Raw genomic sequence first — 2,222 nt, 5'->3', positions numbered from 1 at the left:
ATTTTCAATTGGAAAATTTGGTTATCTGGATGTTTTTGTTCAGCATCTGACGTTTACATTATGGCCCATCTATTGTAAGGCCATCCTACTGTGGATGGATGTAGGCTCCATGCGGCAATACATGCAGTGATGCGGTGGCCAATGCACTATCTTGTAGGGGCAGTGGCAGCCAATCGCACAGGCTCGTCCAATCTCCGGTGGAGGGCCCCTCCCTGATTACTGGCCTCCTCTTCCTTGATAGAATTCGATTAGGTTGCGGAGGGGAGGGGTAATTTCTTTTGTTTCTTGTTGCACTCTCGTATAATTTGCCGGTTTATTCGTCTTTTTGTTGACGGTCTGCCTAAATCAGCCGGTACATCTTCCACGTAATGAAAAATACTTTTGTGAAATAAATATATAATTTTATTCATTGTATTCAGCAGAGTTTATAAGTAGAGCTGGGCATCAGTCCGGGTCAGACTGGATTGGGCCTAACCCGGTCAGATCCGAAATTCTAATAGGCTGACCCGAAATCGATCCTATCCGAGACTGAGTCCAAGTCACCTGACTCGGACAGATCCGATGCCACATTGACTTGACCCGATCTGAGTCTGACTCGGTAAGGGAAACCAAATCGGAACGGGTTGGGCACTATTCGAATCATTTGATATCGTGTGGTCCACTTCAGTCTTCAATGTATTGTAATTTTTTGTTGAACGCCTAAAATGATATGTCAAAATGGATGAACGGCTTAGATAATATATATACATCAAGGTGGGCCCCACATGATCTCATTTGAGCCGTTCGTACAACTCGAAGATAGAGGTGCATCTGCCGCTGCCAGGTGCCTGCAGTGCTGCCTGTGTTGTCCCATCAGGCAGGCTACTGAAGTAACATCACTAAGTTCTGTGGACCCCACTACGTTGTATTTGTTATATCCACACCGTCCATCAATTTTGAGATATCATTTTAGGGCATGAGCCAAATAATGATGTAGATAAAAATCTGTAGTTGACCACATCACAGAAAAAAGTGGGGAGAGTGATTCCCACCATTGAAACTATCCTAAGGCCCACCATAATGTTTATTTGAAATCCAACCTGTTCAAAAGTTGTAAAATACAGAAATAAGGGAAAACACAAATACCGAGTTGATCTAAAACTTTTGTAGCCCTTAAAAGCTTTTAATGGTGGGCGTCACTATCCATGGAGCTTTCTATGTGGGGTCCACTAGAGCTTTGGATTTAATTCATTCTTTGGATATTGCCCTGAAATGATCTCTCCAAATGGATGGATGGTTATATACAAAACATACATCATGGTGGGGCCCAAGGAACTTGGTTAAGTCACTTTAATAAATACTCTCGCAGCCTACCGTGTTGACGTGCAAAGCACGTGATACAAAATACAAGTGTTACGGGCCTGTTGACGTGCCGTGCAAGTAACTCATACTCACAGGCAAGTGAACTATGTTGGGGCCCACCGTGAATGCATGTGGTGTATCCACGTCGTTCATTCATTTTTTCAGATTATTTTAGCTGTTGAACTCAAAATTGATGAATATCCAAAGCTCAAGTGGACCACACCATAAGAAAAAGTAAAAATATTGATTTTCACTCCGGATCTGGCCGGATCGAGTCGGTCCGGATCCATTCGGATTGGGTTTTCAGATCGGAACGGTCTGGATTGACCATTTCCCGATCTCGATCGAAAACTAGTCGGATCAAAATGATCCTACCCGATCCTCACCGATTCAGGCCGTGGGTTCGAGTCGGATCAGGTCTGATCGGGTCAGATTCACCGAATCGGGTAAAAAATGCCCACCTCTATTTATAAGTAATAAGCAGAGTATTCAAGCTGCCTGACATGCAGGCACCTGGAAATTATACACTCGGCATACATTAATATAATCTAAACCAACTAAATTGTGGAATCAACTGCCGTTTAGTCAGAGTCCCAAAACTGAACCGGTTCAACAGGCCTAACCTCTGATTATTGGGCACTTGTTTGTTGAAATTGAAATAGGACTATTGAATATTCTTCATTTTTAGTTGTCTAATCAATGTCCAACAATATGACAGGTAATCAAATAAGCATGACTATTGGTCCATATTGACACATCTAATTAAATTGGGAACCATAATGTAGATATCACCTGCATCCCACGTATAAAATTTCTAAATAATTTCAAGTGACAGTGTATCATTCTTCACTTGATACACTCGGCATATATTTTTTAAAAAA

This window comes from Magnolia sinica, chromosome 2 (assembly GCF_029962835.1).
Source record: "Magnolia sinica isolate HGM2019 chromosome 2, MsV1, whole genome shotgun sequence".
NCBI classification, from domain to species: domain Eukaryota; kingdom Viridiplantae; phylum Streptophyta; class Magnoliopsida; order Magnoliales; family Magnoliaceae; genus Magnolia; species Magnolia sinica.
This window is presented reverse-complemented; position numbering follows the sequence as displayed.